The sequence below is a fragment of the Macrobrachium nipponense genome, chromosome 12, assembly GCF_015104395.2.
Source record: "Macrobrachium nipponense isolate FS-2020 chromosome 12, ASM1510439v2, whole genome shotgun sequence".
Taxonomy (NCBI): domain Eukaryota; kingdom Metazoa; phylum Arthropoda; class Malacostraca; order Decapoda; family Palaemonidae; genus Macrobrachium; species Macrobrachium nipponense.
This window is the reverse complement of record NC_087205.1, coordinates 84,972,186-84,992,158: the sequence shown is the minus strand read 5'-3', so window position 1 is coordinate 84,992,158 and position 19,973 is coordinate 84,972,186. Positions and strand designations below refer to the sequence as shown.

At 40.9% G+C, this 19,973-nt stretch overlaps 1 protein-coding gene across 8 annotated transcripts in view; it reads right to left on the bottom strand.

Moving 5' to 3' along the window:
- The window catches only part of LOC135224628 (uncharacterized), a 192,763-nt gene that overhangs the window by 143,556 nt on the left and 29,234 nt on the right, over positions 1 to 19,973 (bottom strand). For all 8 annotated transcript variants that reach the window (XR_010316783.1, XR_010316785.1, XR_010316782.1 and 5 more), the window contains exons 2-3: positions 12,143 to 12,375; positions 2,488 to 2,538 (exon numbers count right to left, since the gene is read on the bottom strand). The gene's annotated coding sequence lies outside the window, so the exon portion shown is untranslated. The remainder of the gene's footprint in view (positions 1 to 2,487; positions 2,539 to 12,142; positions 12,376 to 19,973) is intronic.

Genomic DNA, 19,973 nt, shown 5'->3' with positions numbered 1-19,973 from the left:
ATAGCATTCAATGGAAAGGGGAACAGAGATTATGTGATCTTGAATATGCAGATGATTTAGTTCTATTTACTTCTATAATGGCTGAAATAAAGGAAATTATTGATAGGTTAGGTTAGTACTGGAGGGGAGAAAGGTTGGATTAGCGATCAACCAGAGAAAGACTGAGGTCATGAAGATTCAGAGTGGTGATCAGACGAACTGCTTTATCGAAGAAGTAATATTACCCAACTCAAGACACTTTCAAATAATTGATAACCATTATAACCAGCAATGGATCACTATAGTCGATTCATTTAAGGTGCATTCTTGCGCCTACGAGACGTTTGTTTGGTGGCTTCTGATTGGCTGGTACTGGGAGGTAGGCTGCTCGCTCAGTGTCTCATTATTTTCGTCTGTGGCTTAGAGAACTAGCAATATGTTTATATTTCTTCAATAATCTCATGCTTTGCTCAAGATAGGAAATTTTTGGTCATACCATAGGATTCGGTATTAATTGTACAACTAAGTCATCTTTTTCTGAAATCAATAAGATAAAACAAAAGAATTACGAGTAAAAGTGAAGAGAGAAGTATTTGATTCTTTATAACTGTTTTTACTTATCATCGGAGTTTGCATCATTAACGCAATCAAGATGAAATAAAACTTGTATTTTCATACAATAAAATCACCCTGGAAATGCTGGTGCTTTCAGATTTTGGATGCATGTAGTATGTGAAGAGAAAATGAAGAATATGTCTTATTATGTTGCATCCGTAAATGATTCAAGAAGTGTGATGGTATTGCCGAGAGAATGAGATCTGCAAGGCGCCATTGCGTTGGTCGTCTCAGCGAGAGATTTGATTTGCCAATTAGCGATATAAGAGGTTGCAGTTTGGACAATATTTACCATATTATATCGTTACATTTTCTGTAATTAAATACACAGAATTCCCATTATGACAGCAGAACATTTTCAATACAGTATCATACAGTATGTCTGGACATATCTGATAAGGAAAATAATAATAATCAGATGGATGCATCTGGTAACGTTAGCCGAGATCTAGGCGGGAAGGGGGGAATACAGTCCAGCAAAGAAGTTGAACTCTGTGAACAGACTTCGCACTCTTCAACTCAGCCTACGCTTTAATCAGGTTGTTTCAGAATATTGTTTTTAATTTTATTATATGTATATATTTTCAAATGAAAGAGATATCAGAGACTTATTTGAGTAACATGAAATAATAATCTCAGTGAAGTAATAACGACAAAGAATTAAGGAAGATTGACATATTCTTCATTTTCTCTTCACATATTACACGTATCTAAAATCTGAAGGCACCAGCGTATTCAGGGTGATTGTATTGTATGAAAACACAAGTTTTATTTTATCTTGATGACATGAATTACTAAAAATCCAATGATAAATAAAAACAGGTATAAAGAGTGAAATGTTTCCTCTTCAGTTTTACTCGTAATTCCTTTGTGTTTTATCTTATTGGTTTCAGGAAAAGATGGCATAGTTGTACAATTACTAATATACCGAATTCTTTGGTATGACCAAAACTTTCCTATCTTAAGCAAACCATGAGATGATTGAAGAAATATAAATATATTGCTAGTTTTCTAAGCTGCAGACAAAAATAATGAGACTGAGAGAGCGGCCTACCTCCCGGTACCAGCCAATCAGGGGCCGCCAAACAAACATCTCGTAGGCACAAGAATCTACCTTAAGTGAATGAACTATAGTTACTGAATTCAGGGAGAGAATAGGGAGTGCAGAACAAGCAATGGGCATGCTAAAAACAGTTTGGAGGTCAAATCAAATATCAGTTCACAGCAAAATCAAAATATACATTTCACCTATAAGATCGATATTAACTTAAGGGCACCAATCGTGGTACAGCACTGTAACAAATGATTTAAAATTTCTTGCCTTTAAGAATAAAGCACTGACAAGGATTTTGGGAATCAAATGGCAGCAGCATACTATAACAAATGTGGCAATTTGCAAAGTGTCATGGGTTCCCAATGTGAATGATATAGTTAGATTATCAAGATAGAGATGGATGGGGAATATTCTAAGAAGAAAGACGAGTTAGTCCAGGATGTACCTGAATGGAAGCCGCTAGACAGGAGAGGACATGGTACACCAAGAAACTTGGTTGATGACATTGCAGAGGGAGGTTGGATCTGAGAATTGGGTTGAGCTCAAAGAGATGGCACAGGAAAGATACATAAGGCGTGAATTCATTGAGGCCCTATGCGTCCCGTGGGTGCCAGAGGATTAAGTAAGTAGTAAAGAAATAATGGAAACATAATGGACATTAAAAATATAGGAGGTAATTAAAGGGTAACTAAGGCTGAGAGTGATAAAAGCAACAAGCTACTATTGCTCTCCTACTACCTGCCAGCCAAAAGACTCTTCTGATTGGATTTTTGTCGACCATGAACTAAGGCAAATACGAGTGATGGGGTTAAGATGCAGCAAATAGAATTTAACCTTACCTTAAATCCATAAATCTTCCAACGGTCTCCTGTATTACTGGCCTTTGAATTCTGTTTAAAAAAAAAAATTATAAAGTTTAGTTTATAGGATTTAAGAACAATTCACTTTGTCTTATACAAACAATAAACCACATTAATTCATTTTCCACAATGTAGGACAATGAATATGAAACCTCATTTTGTGGTATTGCTTTCAAATGTCCAAACTTTACTTTTTTAATATCCCACATTCAAATTCAAAAAACAAAATTCCTCTTCAGGAAATGAAAAAATTAATTAATTTTTCCACAATGCAGAACAATACAGTATGTATCAAACACTCACTCACTCAAAGAAATTGCAATAAAAATGCAAAACTCCCTTTCTCATAATCTTGCACAAGTAATAATGAAGAATCAGTTACACATTATAATTGTTATTGCAGGACTTTAAATAACATACAAACGTAAAGATAATTTCTCTGCATGTAATACATATTAAATAGTTAAACTAAATATCAAATGGTTAAACTAGACCAGCTAAAATTCTTTAGTCTCATAGACTTACACCAAAGGCACAGAAGATCTACATGAAAATGATTCTTAAGAATTTTTGTGATACTACTTCCATATCATCAGCCTGATTTCTAAGCTCTTGTTGGGATAGCCTGAAGCTTTTATTCTCAGATTCCCAACAACAACAAAAAGTGAAGTCAGACAGCCAAGTAGGAGAGCAAAAAAAAAGTAAAAACTGAAGAACAGGCCTCAATATGGGCCAAAAATACTTTCCATCTCAGAAAAGTCTTAGGAGCACCTTTAACTCAACACAATAAAAAGGACAGCCATGAGAATCAAGTAATTACACCATAATGACTCAGCCCACACACACACACACACACATGCACATACAAATCAAGGATCAATATCCAAGTACAGGTGGCCCTCGGTTAGCGGCAGGGGTTCCGTTCCTGGCCACCGACGCCAAGCGATTTTCGACGCTGAGCGATTTTAAAGCCTACGGCTGCCGCACACCTTTTTCGAAACTCTAGACAAGTCAAAGGCGCCGTAATCCCACAACGGCGCAATAAGTAAAATTATATTTATGCAGTATAGTACTATAGAATTTACTGTACAGTACATGTAGGTGTCTAGAGTATGTAAAGATATAATAAAGTTTATACAGTGTACAGGTAGCTGTAGTGTTCAGGTTACGATCATTAGTCTTACGATAGTTCGATTTTATGAGAGATCAAATTACAATGGCCTAACTTTATCCATCTTCTAGTTACATAAGTTCAATAACAGCAAAAGAGAATGATGAAAGTATGGTTTTAAAAAACGTTATACTCGTTGCGTTGAACGTGTACAGCCATGAACAACCGAACGAGAAACGACTTTTTTTTTTTTTTTTTTTCTAAGTACAACCGAACTGGATAACATCTGTTTGGCTTGTATTTCGATCATCGTACTACAGTGCAACATTACCGTATTTGTTATAAATGGCGGTATGTATAGAATAGAACTGAGATATCTTAATGTAATAACTTTATTTGCTATAGATCAGAGATCAATATAGATTAAAGATCAATCGGGAAATATACCGTTAAATTTAAACCTAGTTATAACTGAAGCTGAGAAAACTGTTCAAGCTGCTAATGACTATTATCGTACATCGGCAACAAGGATAAAACTGCAGTAAACATCTGCCATCACACACAACTGTAGATAAAATTGGGATAAAATCATTTTAATCAAAACTACTGTGCTTGAAAGAACACATTTTACTGTTGGTTTCACGCCGATATAAGATAAATAACGTAAAGTTCGTATTACGATGATATAAAGGATTACGTATTGCGAACGGAATCACATAATTTTTTACGCAATAAACATGCTGCCAACGTAATCTGTTAACGAAAAAAATAGTAGTTCACATTCACAACGAGACATATTCAATAAATAATTCCACCTAAAAACACGCTGTATATGGAAAAATAACTTTGTCTCATATAAGTCAAGTATATAGTTATTCGTTTATGCTAACTAGAAGCAAGAGCATTCGCTCAGAATTGCGTTATGGTGAAACAGACTCGTATTCATCAGCTGATTTCAAACCACAACATTGGCCGAATACTGGCTTAAGTTTGCCGTAGTATTTTAAAATACAATAATATGAGAATACATACAATATTCTTGGATACAGTGAAATAATGTATAACTTTTTAAAGGATTTATGGAAAAGATGCAAAATTAATAAAATAACACAATGCATTTTTCGGAACTGGCGGACAAGAACAAACATGAAAAACCATCCCCTGACAACATGGAGCGTAGTTACAAAGGCTGCCTTAATTTGTATCTTATTTCTGTACAAAAATGAAATACCTTTTACGCAATATATTTTCATACAACATTTTAAAACATAAAAGCATAAAACATTTTGAAAATCGCTAAATTTGCACTTTTTTTTTTTTTTTTAAACATTTGAAAAATCGACACATCGATCGCTAAATTTGCACTTTTTTTTACGATATTTTCGGAAGAGCGGCACGTCGGATACAAGAACGAACTTGAAAAAACATCGTAGTCGATAACTTGAAGGGGAGTTTCAAAAGCTGCCTTTTTATCATATTTCTGCACAGAAATAAAAATACCCTATTCGTAATACATTTTCATACACATTTTAAACATAAAAGCATAAACATTTATAAAATCGACACATCGATCGCTAATTTGCACTTTTTTTAAATCGATATTTTCGGAAGAGCAGCAGACGGCGGCATACAAGAACGAACTTGAAAAAACATCGTAGTCGATAACTTGAAGGGGAGTTTCAAAAGCTGCCTTTTTATCATATTTCTGCACAGAAACAAAAAATACCCTATTCGTAATACATTTTCATACACATTTTAAACATAAAAGCATAAACATTTATAAAATCTACACATCGATCGCTAATTTGCACTTTTTTTAAATCGATATTTTCGGAAGAGCGGCAGGCGGCGGCATACAAGAAAGAACATGAAAAAACATCGTATTTGATAACGTGAAGGGCAGTTTCAAAAGCTGCCTTTTTATCATATTTCTGTACAGAAATAAAAATGCCTTTCACGTAATACATTTTCATACACATTTTAAACAAAAGCATGAACATTTATGAATCGACACATCCATAGCTAAATTTGCACTTATGTAACTCGATATTTTCGGCATAGAACAGCGTCAGAGGCATATATTTTACCCTAATACCTACATAATAACTCTCCATAAAATTTGTTAATATAATTTGCATAACCTTTGTGGTCTGAACAGCATTTCTACATATGTATGAACTCGTTAGACAACGGCGCTAGCGGCGCTGTTAACTGAAATTTGTGCCGTAAAGATACCTTTAAAATGCCTTATTTTTTTAATGATTATTTTTGACGACCGCCGTAAAACCGATTCGCCGTTGAGTGATTGCGCCGTTAACCGCGGGCCGCCTGTATCCTCATTCTACTAAGGAACTTAGTTTGTTTGTATCGTGTTTTTACGTTGCATGGAACCAGTGCTTATTCAGCAACGAGACCAACGGCTTTACATGACTTCCGAACCATGTTGAGAGTGAACCTCTCACCAGAAATACACATCTCTCACCCCTCAATGGAATGCCTGAGAATCAAACTCACGGCCACCAAGGTGGCAGGGCAAAACCATACCGATCACGCAACTGAGGCGCTTAGGAGTGCTACTGAAAAACATAAAAAAAAATTTGAACACATATGCCTTGGTAAAATAACATACAACCAGTAATTTGCATACATATCACCAATAAATAAAAAAACATTATTTGTATTTTTCCTAGTTATACAAATCAGGGTAGTACTCATTTAGGAGTCTCCTTTGGTATGGTTGTTGAAGCTTGCAAGAAGGTCATTACAGAGAGAGAGAGAGAGAGAGAGAGAGAGAGAGAGAGAGAGAGAGAGAGAGAGAGAGAGAGAGGTGCATTCTGTTGCTTTGTCCAGATGCAAGTCATTTGTTAGTATTATACTCACATATTAATTATTGCTGTGTATTGCAATGAATTCGGCAGATTTTGTGACTTATTAGCTATCCCAGCATAGTTGCAGGTGTTTCTGTTGCTCTGTATGTTGCTCTGTATTTTGTACATGATTCGATTACCTCTTAAGAGGGCCAAAATGTGCTTAGCATTCAGAAGAAGCTGTTAATCATCAAGAGGATCAAGGTAGGGTGGTTCATGACACATAAAATGAGCAAGAGTGTCATAGGACAGCCTACTTCGCATGACATTAAGAATCCCAAGGACAAACTGAAGTAGTACTCACCCAACTTTGGGAAAAAGACTTCTGGGAGTGGGCCCCTCAATGTCATAGCCAAGCCCCACCATGAGGCAGCTGAACAATTGACCCTGATCTGGTTTTGCCACCAGAGATCAGCCAGGGTACAAATTAAAGCCAGTACATGTGCATGATGGGCTTCTAACATGGAGACTCATGGTAAAGTCTAGGATGCATCCAGGGAGGGAATAGAGGAATTTCAGCATGCACTGAAAAACCTGACATAAAAGAAGGTCTTTTTTTTAGAGTAAAATCTACAAATGTCATGAAACTAGTCTATCACTCCTTGTCCACTAACATCTTGGCTGATGAGAAGGAAAAGAATTTACCCAATCGAAACCTTTCCAAATACAGTGTATCTGCTTTGTTCTGTGCAAATGCTTCAGCCAGCCATCACTACAACCCGTTCATAGTTGGTCCTGCAAAGCAAACCCAAGTAATGCAAGGCTTGATAGATAATTCACCACCAAGATTGTCTCGCATTGCTTGCATAACCACTTTGATGAGGAGATTCTTCATCATCAGACAGAATAGTCATTACTAGACATCAGGTGAAGGCCTTCCTTCTCATCGACATTGTGTCTGTGCATCCTGCCATAACCCAGATGGTTGGTGATGAAGTATGTATTAGGGACATGTTTTTGCCTCCAAATATGAATACACTCTTATAACCAAAGGACCAAGGTACTACTATAAAGAAGGAAGTTCCTGTAGGAGGTGATGGTGGTGTTCGAGGATGAGGAGCAACAAGGCTTGGATACAAATGGGGAACTCACCCTGGAGAATCTTTGAAAATCACTGAAATCTACCACCACAACTTCACAGATGCTTGGAAGCACATCACCATACAGACCTTGGAGCACACATGGAATCATATCCCGAAAGGAGAAGGAAGCCTGATCAACTTCCTAGGATTCTGAGCAACAACTTTCATGCCCACCCTGCAAAGAGAGGTGAAAATGTTCTCAAGAATGACATATGAGAGTGGCTGGATAATGATGGTGGCAATCCTGGCTGCCGATTGATGTCTAAAACAAGATATGTACTAGCTGCTGCACTTGTCACTTGCAGTACTTTGTTCTGCAAGATGAACCCCCGGGAGAAATTGATGACATTGCCACTGCCTTGTTCTGCAGGATGAATACCCTCTAGACAACTAATTTCCTCTTCCATCCAGTTCACCACTTTGTGACTTCCTGGAGGAGGAGGAGGAGGAGAATCTGTATACCCTCCTTGTAAGTTTTTAAAATCCAGCCCATGTAAGCAGTTTGGCATACCTCACAGGTAGGTGTGTGTGTGTGTGTGTGTCTGAGAGAGAGAGAGAGAGAGAGAGAGAGAGAGAGAGAGAGAGAGAGAGAGAGAGAGAGAGAGAGAGAGAGAGAGAGAGAGAGAGAGAGAGAGTTTGGCTTATATTTTGTGTACAGTACTGTACAGCATATTCCTTGTTGTTTAAAAGCATATTCCACACTGTTTAGTGACAAAATAGGAAAAATCTGACAAAATTGCTACTTTACATCTCTGCAAATTTCCAATATCCTCAAGGAACTTGGATGTATTATCCCTTCAGCTATTAGGACAGAAGTCTCCAGTGTACCTCTTCACCAACTTTATTCATGGAAAATAACCACATAGGCTATCTTCCTATGGTGGTGTAAGTCATTATTGCAATATTTCTGAGTGCAAAGCTTTGTAAAGATAAAGATCCCAGGAGGCTGCAGAAGTCCATTCATGGGAATTATATTCCATCAGTGATTAAAAAAAATATCTAATGCATGTGGCACCCTAAAAAACAATACTTAGATATGCCCAAAAAATGTAAACCTTCATCTTTTGTATGGATTACCTTTGACAGTTGTTGAAGCTTGGTAAAAAGGTATGGTTAATTAGCAGTAGGGTATGAGGGGGACCCACCAATTTGCTTGACTCACTTTTTCTTGCAGCAAGAGGGATGAATGTAGGGTTAGACAGAGGTGGGACTATGGTAAAAGACCATACTTATATATCTAGGAAAAAGAAAAAAAAAATTGCAATTTGTTTTTAATGGAAAACACCTTGATCTCTGATATGGATGCAATCCTTAGATGGAAGAGTATTGGGATTGTTTTTCCCAGCCAGAAATATCAGCTTCCTGTTCACATACATGAGCAGTGTAAGGTTTACAGCTTATGTGATGCAAAGCAGACTGAGCCCTGTGCGACAGTGTGACTTGTATAACCTCGCTCTAGGAAATTAGGAATTTGCCTCTAAAAATCTAGTAACAACAACGGGGAAGATCTCTGGCAGCAGATCATTAAACAACACAAACTTAATAACATATGGTATGTTGAGTATTGACTTACTTATTACACACATACACACTCTTGTCTGTCTAAAGTATATAGATCAGTCAGCAGTATCAATAATTTCCATCAAAATACACATCTGAAAAGCTTGGTACTTGATATATTTAACACATGGTCTTCAATATCAAAGACAACACCAGACAAAAACATTATGTCTGCTTTAAGGTCAAGCCAGACAAAGCTGTACTGCTGATAAAGGAATCCAAACCTAGCTCTAGCCCTCTAATTCTGTGACACAATTAACTCAAATATTAAGCTGAATTACAAAAATATCTGATGGCAATCTTATACATCAATGTGTCAGTGGTGTTATTATGAATAGAATTGAACTGAATATAGAATTTAGGCCAAAGGCCAAGACCGGGACCAATGTTAGGACTTTTTTGCCCTGATGTGTCCAGAGTCAATCTACAAACAAGATTTTCCACTAATTTCCCATATACACATGTTCCCAATGAACATTGGAACATTGTTGGGTGACTGACTGCTTGTCATGAACATTCTAAGACATTTTTTTAACTGGCAGGGACGGCCAGCACAAGGCTCAAATCCAAACTGGGACGTATGGCAACCCTAAATACTAGTATAAAAATAGCAATGCAATGTAATAAATTTGCTACTACTTGCATTAAAAATGACAAATTTTCTAAGACAATTTGTATTTTTCATAGCTACAAACCTGAGGTCTTAACAATAGGATAATTTTTAGTGCCAGCTGGATCCAGTTAAATCACAGATGAAAGCAAGGAATCTTGTGAGATCTGGCAATGAGTGCATATATTGGGTGAAAAGTGGTCAAGGACCACGCACCCACACCTCAGCATTCAGTCTTTTCTTAAACTGCCTGGACAATAGTTGTGGTTGACCTCTCTCGGCCTTTACCCAGTTCATTGCCCATTTTCACTGTGTTTCTGTGTGTTGTGTGTGTGCTTGTATTATGGCTTCTTCTGCTCCTTCTTGGCCTCGTCAACGTGTGGGCCCCAGAACTCCAGGTTTTCTGTGTTCTTGTTTTTTGGCTTCGTCAGCGACAGACCCTCACATCACTTGTAGTAGGTGTCGTTCTAACGTCTGTACAATAACGAATCCCTGCACGGAATGCTGTGCATGGCCTAGAGAGCAGTGGAAGTTATTTTATAGTAAGAGGGAGCATCGTAGAGTTTCTACTCTTCCTTTGTGGAAGGGATTCTCTTCTCTTCCCGATGCTTCATCTCCTGCCGCTGTCAGACCCCATGCTAGTGTTGTGCCTCTGTTCCCTTCCTTTTCTTTCATCGATTCGTCGTTGGAAGTATTGGGAGGCAGTCAGGCTGATTTATTTTTTAATGTCATCCCCTCTTCCTTGGGAGTTCATTTAATTCCCGTGAGGGAGGAGGCTTTTTCATCAGTTTCTTTAATTTCAGATTCGGAGGTGTCCAAAATGGCGGCGCTCTGGGGGACGCTTGGGCTACGGGGTCCACCCTTCTTAGAGGGTTTGCTGACACACTTCTTGGATGCTCGCCAACCCCCTCTTCACGCTGTCCAGACCCTTGCCCCTCCTCCTGGCCTTGTCTTAGTTGGTAGCCGAGGTCAGCCATATTGCATTGCTCCGCCAGTGACAATTGCCACTTATTCGAGTCAGAGGCAAGCTGTGCCGTCAGCCCCGCTAGTGATGTCACGGGATCAGCCATTTTGTATCCTTCCACCAGTGGCATCTGCTTCCCGTTCGGATCAAGGGGAAGAAGTGACGTCATTGCCGCTTATGACGTCACTTCCATCGATGACGTCACTCCCAGTTACCTTCACTTTGCTGCCTCGCTCATCTGTGCCGTCATCGTTTGCTGCCATGACATCATCTCTGCCATCCAATTCACTGCATCTCCCTTCCATATCATCAGCCCCTTCTCTTGCTGATCCGTCTGAGGCTTTATGCCAGGCGGTTCTTAAGAGATTGGACTCTGTTTTAGAAGATAGGTTTGCTGCCATGCCGGCTGGGAGCACTAGAAGCAAGCATGTTGCGTTGCCCCTGGCTCCTGTGAATAGTGTAACTATTTCTGTTAAATAAGTTAAATTACAGACTGTTTTGGCCTGATGATCAGGTATTGCTTCATGTAACGGCAGTGAAAAAGGCTAAAACATATCCTAGCTCAAGAATGATTTCGTGACTCCCCAAAACAAGGCTGGCCCATTCTGGGGGTCATGACCCCAAGGTTGAAAACCTGTCTTAGAAACTGTCTAATCAACACCAGCTTGAACATGGTCTTCAATATCAAAGACAACACCAGACAAAAACCTTATGTCTGGTTTAAGGCCTGAGCAGACAAAGCTGTACTCCTGATAAAGGAATCCAAACCTAGCACTAACTCTCTAGTTTTGTGACATCATACAATTAACTCAAATAAGGTGAATTCCAAAAATATATAATGGCAATCTTATACATCCATGTGTCAGTAGTGTTATTCAAGAATAGAACTGAACTGAAAATAGAATTTAGGCCAAAGGACAAGCACTGGGACCTATGGGGTCATTCTGCACTGAAATAAACTGACAGTAAAGGGTTTGAAAGGTTTAACAAGAAGAAAACCTCGCAGGTACACAAAGAATCAATTGTTAGGAGAGGGTGGAAAGTAACATGGAAGAAAGAGCATATGCAAGAGGGTGCAGTAAAAGGAATAGGGCTGAATTCAGGCAGGCTGCAAACAGCCTTAAGTACGTAATGCTTACAGTGTACCACATAAGGTTCACTGTTGGCACCAACCCCCTATGGGAGCATTATTCATGAAGGGAAGTTACAAAGAAAACCAATGGCCAGACAGTTGATACTGCCATGCAATAGGTAACAATGCATCAGGGAACAACTTCAATTTATACAACCAATAATTTCAACTTTTGTCTAAAAGTTAAAAACATTGCACTGCATATCTACTTTATTTATAGAATACTAAAATTCAGACATAAAATTATCCAGATTTAAAAGTGAAAGAACTGAAAGATACCTATAAGTTTAAAACAAAACCTTTCATACCTTCATTTTATGAAATCCTGTAGCTGTCCATAAGCTTCATTTAAAATGGATCTTGAACTTCAGATTCACCAAGCATTATATGTTTTGCATTTACAAGAACAATTAACAGTCATCCTAACAGAAAAGGGTACCAGGACACTGACTGATATATTTAAGAAGTCCACTGAATTTCTCATTTCTTTTAGACATTCCATGGTGCAGCAATAGAATTCTTTATTATCTATTAAGACTGCCTGCAAAAGAAAAGGAATAGACAAATTAATTGTGTTAAATCAATTAAAGTACAAGCGTATTGACATGTAACCCAGTATGAGATTTTGTACTATCCATTAACACAGTATTATTGTAATTAATATCATAACAGAGTTCAACAAAACCACTCACAGAACTCATCCAGAGGATCCCTGTTTTTTTTTAATGAAACCAGACCACTAAGTAAGATGAGTTAGGAAGGAGATGAAAAGTACAAGGCAAACAGCAATGAAGTTGTAGGTTAAATAAATATTACAGTGGTACCTCAGGATACGAAATTAATCCATTCCGATGCGGCCTTCGTAACCTGAGTTTTTCGTATCTTGAACCGCATTTTACATGTAAATTGCCTAATTCGTTCCAAGCCCTACAAAAACACCCCAGTAAATTTTATAATACGTAAAGCTAAATTGACCAATAAACAATGAATTACAACAATTTGGACCATTCAATACCTAACTTAAACTGCATATACTACTAATATGTACTACATACCAGTAAAAAAAGTATATTAGTGTGCATGGTGTACAAGAAATACTGTACGTACATATGTATGTATGTAGTAAAATGTGGAACCTTACCTTTCGAGTGAGGCGATCTCCGAAAGTGGTGACGGAGGAGGACAAATGGCAGAAAACTTGAACACTTAACTTTACGAAACATTAAAAAATGTCAGGAAACATTAACACTAAGCTTTATGAAACACATTAACAAATGGCAGAAAATGTTAACACTTAACTGCAAAAAACTTAAAATAATTTTTTTTTTTTTTTTTACATTTTTTTTTTACTTTTTTATACTTTACCTTTTTTACAAAATTTCAATTTCTTCACCACCGAATGGATGCCAGTCCATTTACGGAATTTATCAAACTACCCCCGAGAAGCCTTAAAGTCTGGGGTTGGCGTTGATGTCCCTTCTCCTCTGTCGTCTTCGGCCTGGGCAATCAAATCGCCAAAAATAGCGCTGGCCTTCTGGCCGATTTCTTTGTCCTCAATCCATACAAGAAGCAGCCTCTCCATCTCATCATGCACGTGGCTCCTCTTGTTGGACAAAATAGTCACGCCCTTGGAAGGTGTAGCTGCTTTGATGGCTTCCTTCTGCTTAAGGATGGTGCCTATCATCGACAGATTTCAGCCGTATTCCTTAGTGATCACACTCAACCGCATGCCAGCTTCATACTTCTTGATAATCTCCATTTTTGTCTCCATAGAAAGCATCCGCTTCTTTCCGTGAACTTCAGCAACTTTCTTGGGACCCATGACTATACTGTACGTAATTAAGTTATGTAGTATGCTAATTAAGTTCTCACACAACACGATAAAGTACCAAGCGAAATCACTATCACAAATTTACGTTAACAAAATTGTATATGTGGACGAACGAATTCCACGTGCGTACGATAACTCTGGTGCAACGCAGTGGCCGAAGAACGCCTTTAGGTAGAGCACGATGGGAAAGATCCTGACCAATGGGAGAGTGGGAGGATGGTGGCAAGTCTACTCAGTTGGCGGCGCGCAAGTTTTAAAATTGTTCTCAGCGGTCCGAGCGAATCTCGGGACTTTACAGCAACAACCTTTCGTAACCTGAATTATTTTCGTATGTAGAGGCACAAAATTCTTCGTATTTGCTTTCGTAACTTGAATTTTTCGTAAGCTGGGACATTCATAAGTCAAGGTTCCACTGTACAAAGTTCTTTAGAGGATGGAAAGTATGATGGAAGCAAGAGAATATGAATGGAGGTACAGTACAAAAAAATTAATAGGGGTTGAAGCAAAGGGCCAAAGGGATGCTGTGAAAAAAATTAGTAATGCCTACAGTGCACAGGATGAACAACCAACAATTGTAAATCATTCTTATGTTTCATAAATAAAATATGACATTATAATAAAATTAGATGTTCCCTAACGTGGCAGCTTAAAAATATAAAATTCCCACCCACTACCTGGGACTTTAGGAACCAAACTAGCAGAAAGCTCATTTTGTTTTATGCCTTAATATCCATGTGTGGGGACGAGGGTGGGCTCTGATCATGTAATTACTTGGTATACATAAATAAAAATGATATTGTTATGATACAATAAAGTTTTATACATACTTACCTGGCAGATATATACATAGCTATAAGACCTCCGTCCGTCCCCGACAGAAATTCAAATTTCGCGTCCCACTCGTACAGGTCCCCCCCCCCCCCCCCCCCTCCCCCCCCACCCCCCCCCCCCCCTCCCCCGGTAGGTCAGGTGATCTACCGGCCTGCCCTGGGTGGCAGGACTAGGAACCATCCCCGTTTTCTATCATATTTTCTCCCTCTTCCACCTGTCTCCTGCGGGGAGGCTGGGTGGGCCTTTAATTGTATATATCTGCCAGGTAAGTATGTATGAAACTTTATTGTAACATAACAATATCATTTTCATACAATCAACTTACCTGTCAGATATATACATAGCTGATTGGCACCCTTCGGTGGAGGGTAAGAGACAGCTTCTATATGGAATAGACAGGTAAACAACATATGTTGTAGGTATAAATAAAACCAATTGGTTCCTACCTGATAGGTGGTAGAACTTCGTGGGTGGTTTTGCCCAGTAGTCTGCATCACCTCAAAAAGACTTAGCGAGATATATGATCTATGCCAAGAGTTCTTGTGGGTCTGCCGATGGGGTCTCTTACCCACTTACTCGGCAGAGCCTAAAAGGACTTTGTCAATGGGTGCTGATCCACTTATATGACAATACACCTTATGAAGGAGCACACAACCAATCCCGACCACCTGATCCTAACCATACGTTAGAACTACAGATTGTTAAGAGTTATCCCGAACTCGTCACAACAATCGTAACTCAAAATCACTACGCACACATACATAATTTTCAAAAATTATACTCAACTAATTGGATATGACAAGAATTTACTGAACAACATAGACGGCCGCCCGTGCTAGCCTAAGTCCTCTATTGTTAGAAGAGACTCGACCATATCCAAAAAGAAGAAAAGTATAAACATTTAAGGATTGGTGTCTGCTCCCGTACCCAGAATCGTATCCGCTGATACGAAAGGACCTAGAGAAAAACACTTCTCATATGTCACACGCACGTCTTTCAAGTAATGAGATGCAAAATACTGAGTTTGCATCTCCAAAATGTCGTATCTATTATGTTTTTAAACGACATATTCTTATGAAACAAGAGAGACGTCGCTATAGCTCTAAACTTCATGAGCTTCTTCTATTCTCAACAGTTGTAACTGTTCGTCAGGACAGGCCTTATGAGTGTCTGTAATGACGTTTCTTACAACGAATGCCAGCGCATTCTTGGACATCAGTCTTGTGGGGTCTTTTACCGCGCACCAAAGACCTTGTCTAGAGCCTCCCATTCGATGCTTTCTCTGAAGGTAGAACTTCAGAGCTCTAACAGGGCAGAGAGACCTCTCTGTTTCTCTGCCTACGAGACTTGACATGCCTTTGACTTCGAATGACTTAGGCCAGGGATTCGTAGGATTCTCGTTTTCCGCTAAAACAGGGTCTGAAACGAGCAAATCGCTGAGTCTCCCTTGAATGCTACTTCATCCTGCAGAGCATGCAATTCCCTAATTCTCTTTGCCGTAGCTAAAGATAATAGGAATAGGCATTTCGGGTATGTCTCTAAACGATGCCCGATGAGGAGGTTCGAATCTTTCCGATGACAGATACTTTAGAACTACGTCTAGGTTCCAGTTCGGAGGTACTGGTTCCTTATACTTTGAAGTCTCAAAGACCTTATGAGATCTGGAGATCTTCATTATCTGCCCGATCTAATCCTCTGTTCCTGGAATACAGCGAGAGCATACTTCTATATCCCTCTATTGTGGATACGGCTAGATGAGATTTTCCTCTCAGGAATAGCCGGAAATCCGCAAATTTCCGTTATAGAGGTAGTGGAGGAGGACAACTTCTTGGATCTACACCTCCTTCTAAATACCTTCCACTTCGACTGGTATACTTTCGTAGTGGAGGTTCTGCGTTCTCTCGCGATCGCGCTTGCTACTTCGCGAGAAAAGCCTCTCGCTCTGACAAGTCTTTCGATAGTCGAAAGGCAGTCAGAGAGAGAGCGGAGAGGTTTGATGGTTGTATGAGAAGATCCGTCCTTCCGGGTAGGGATCTTGGAAAGTCTACGCTTCACTCTACCACCTCCTTGAACCATTCCTGGGCCGGCCAAAAAGGTGGCTATTAACGTCATCCTCGTCTCCTTTGACGCCACAAACTTTCATTACTAACCCCCAGATTTTGAATGGGGGAGAAGCATAAACGTCTCTCGAGACCAATTTAGCAGGAAGGCATCTACCATAAGTGCTCTGGGATCTTCCACGACCGAGACAACAAAACACTGTGAGCCTTTTTTGAAATAAATGTTGCGAAGAACTCCACCTGAGGAGTTCCCCACAGAGACCAGAGATCGAGACACACTTCCTCGTGTAAAGTCCATTCTGTATGAAGGACCTGGTTCCTCCTGCTGAGCCTGTCCGCCCTCACATTCCTTTCTCCCTGTAAGAACCTTGTCATCAGGGAGATGTTACTGTGATACGTCCAAAGTAATAGGTCTCTCGTGAGCTCGTAAAGGAACGAGGAGTGCGTCCCTCCCTGTTTCCGAATGTAGGCAAGAGGGGTGGTGTTGGGCGTCAACTCGTCCCCGTACTCCTCAAGAAGAAGGTTAGTCAATCCCTTCTAGTTAGACAAACCTTCTCTTCCACTATATTCGTTATCCGAGTTTTCCTCTAACTCGGGATCTAAAAGCGTCTCCGCTCTCCTTTACCGAACATTCTTCTTCTTGCGGAAACAAACTCCTAACAGGAGAGGGGCTAAGGGAATGATAATCCTTCCTCTTCCCGCTCTATATTCTTGGAAGGCGTCAATAAGCTTCGGCTTCTCTAGAATTTTAGAAGACTCTTCATGCTTACATGACGCTTCCCCCGTTTGCCAAGCGTCACGGATGACGTCTTTTGCTGACGTCTCGATGACGCTTCGCGCTTGGAAGATGCTCAGCTCTCCAAAGGCGTCCTCCTTGGCGTCATAATATTGGACGGAGCGTCATGTCTATGCCTCCGTTTCCAATGACGCTTCGCTTCTAAAAGACGTCTTACTTCTCTCTGGCTTACGAAACTCTCGTAAGCACCTGTTCTCTCTCTCGCACTAGACGCTTCTGTAAGACGTTTAGCCGTTTTCCCGTCTGTATGACGCTTGTCGTTGAACAGGTAAGAGAGGACGAGACTTCTTAATTGGAAGCGACACGTCCTTCCGACGTTGCGTTCGAGATGACAGTTGCTCTTGAACTGCTATAATGATTCTCTTGACGCTTCTCCCACGTCCAGTGCATGACGTCTTTCGTCATCACTCGGTGGGGCGGGGAAAAAAGGAAAGGGTACTTCCCCGTACACTTCAGGTGACGCTGACGCCCCCTTCGCTTTCTTGCTAGAAGACGGAGAGTCATCTGAGAAACTCTCCGGACTAGAATCCCTGTCAGGCGTCATATGGCGCTTCAGCGGTTTTGACAAGTTCGATTCCCTCCACCCTCGTTTAGGTGAGGGAGAGGGAGAGGACGAGAAAACACTCGCGAAGGACGCTTTCTATAGTGCCCTTGAGCCGCCTGCAACGAAGCAGAGCTAGCTTAAGGAACCGTCAGACTGTTGGGATTCCCCACAACCTCCTTAAGGCTTTCGATTTTCCTTCTCCTCTGTGTTCGTGAGCTTGGAAGAGGTCTAGGCTTGGGAGTGTCGCAGGAGCCTGGCACCTACTGGTGCTTGGAGGAGAAATGTTTCATTTTCCCTTTTTTAAAGGGACGAAAGGCGGACCTACCTCTCTTCTCTGGAGCCTTCCTTCTTGCGGGAGGTCTGGAGATCGGACCACCTCGAAAGGGCTGCGTAGAAGTGCTAGGTCCTTTCTTGTCCGATACTAAAGCAGGTTTCTCTTCCTAGCTGACTGCGTCAGAAGATCCTGCGTCGCCTTCTCAGTTAAAGAGTGAGCCACGTCCTTCACTAACTTAGAAGGGAAACAAATAGTTCGAAAGAGGTTGCATATAGTAGAGCTGCCCTCTGCGCATGCGAGACTGCCTTTGTTAAGAAGGCGCCCTACACTGTCCTTTTCTTCAAAAGACCTGCTCCAATAATGCAGAGACTTCCAAAGATCCATCTTGTACTGCTTTGTCGATGCACGACAAAATGCATAACAGGGCTTCAGGTTCGATCCCTGCGAATCGTGAGCTTTCTTGGACATCACCCCAAGGGACCAATCCAAGAAGTTGAAGACTTCCAATACATGGAAAAGTCCCTTGAGGAGATGATCTAGTTCCGAAATACTCCAAGTAATGCGGGCAGAATTAAGACTAGGACGCCCTTGAAGCGTCAACTAACGTCGAAAAGTCTGCCTCTGTAGTAGAAGGGAGAGCGATACCCATATCCTCCCCCGTCTTGTACCATATGCCTCTTTTCCCAGCTAACCTTGCTGGAGGCATGCAAAATACTGTCCTGGTTAAGTCTTTCTTCGACTCATCCAGGCGTCTAAGGCGTGTAAAGCCCGCTTCATCGAGATGGTGGGCTTCATCTTCAGAAAAGACGAAAGTCTTCTTCACCTTCGCACCTCGAAAAAGAGCGAGCGCGGAGAAGGAGGAGCAGCCGGAGTCAACTCGTCTCCGTATTCCTCCAGAAGCAGGGTAGTCAACACCTTATAGTTGGACAAGCCCTCTCTTCCAGGATCGTCATCATCCGAGTTTCGTTCGAACTCGTGATAATCCTGAGTTTCTGTTCTCCTTTCAGAACTTTCCTCTTCTGGGGGAGACAAACTCCTGATCGGAGAGGGGCTAAGGGAATGAAAGTCTTTCCTTTTTCCCGTTCTGATCGACTTGGAAGGCGTCACAACCTGCGGCTTCTCTCGCGCTTTAGAAGACGTCATGTATGACGCTTCCCCGCTCTTCCGAGCGTCATGTATGACGCTCTTGTTGACGTTTAGATGACGCTTCGCGTTTGGAAGACGCTTCGCGTTTCTAAGGGCTTTCCTACTCGGCGTAACAATCTTGGACGGAGCGTCACGTCTAAGCTCCTCTTGATTTGACGCTTCACTTCTACAAGACGACTTCCGAGCAGTGGTGCGACGAGGACGAGACTTCTTAATAGGAAGCGTCACGTCCTTCCGACGGGGCGCTAAAACTCCCACAAGAGATGACAGTTGTTCCTGCACCGCCATAATGATCTTCCTTGAACGCTTCTCCTACGTCTAGTGCCTGACGCCTTTCGTCATCACTCGGGGAAGAAGCATGATGGGGTACCTTCCTCGTAAGCGTCAGGTGACGTTGACGCCACCTTTCGCCTTCTTAATAGCCGACGGGGCGTCATCCGAGAAAGCGCTGCGGGCTAGAATAAATGTCTTGCTTCATATGACGCTTCAGCGGTCTCGATAAGTTCGACTCCTTCCACCCTCGTTTAGGTGAGGGAGAGGGAGAGGACGAGAAACACTCGCGAAGGACGCTTTTTCTATAGCGCCCTTGAGCTGGCTGCCATGAAGCAAAGCTAGCTGAAGGGACGTCTGACCGGTGGGGATTCCCTCCGACCTCCT